The sequence below is a fragment of the Fukomys damarensis genome, unplaced genomic scaffold (assembly GCF_012274545.1).
Source record: "Fukomys damarensis isolate Sample0158 unplaced genomic scaffold, DMR_v1.0_HiC HiC_scaffold_5, whole genome shotgun sequence".
NCBI lineage: Eukaryota > Metazoa > Chordata > Mammalia > Rodentia > Bathyergidae > Fukomys > Fukomys damarensis.
This window is the reverse complement of record NW_022900917.1, coordinates 81,143,312-81,143,610: the sequence shown is the minus strand read 5'-3', so window position 1 is coordinate 81,143,610 and position 299 is coordinate 81,143,312.

Below are 299 nucleotides of genomic sequence, written 5' to 3'. Positions count from 1 at the left end.
GCGCCCAGGTGGGCGCGGGGCGTTCGGACCTTAGGGCATTGGGGCTACTTCTTCCGTGGCACCTGCTTAGCTCCCTCCGCGCTTGCTGGGGACTCCAGAGGCTCCGCCACTTAGCAAACTTTTCCGGCCCCTAACCGAAGGGGGCGAGCAGGGGAGCGAGGAGAAGGAGGTCCCGCAGGGTGCAAGCGGACCCTTAAGGCTTACCACTGGATCCCAACGGAGAGGGGCGCGGGGCCCCTTCGCCCCGACCGCCCTCCAACCTGTCTCTGGCTCCGGCTCCCGCTCCTGCCCGAAGGGCA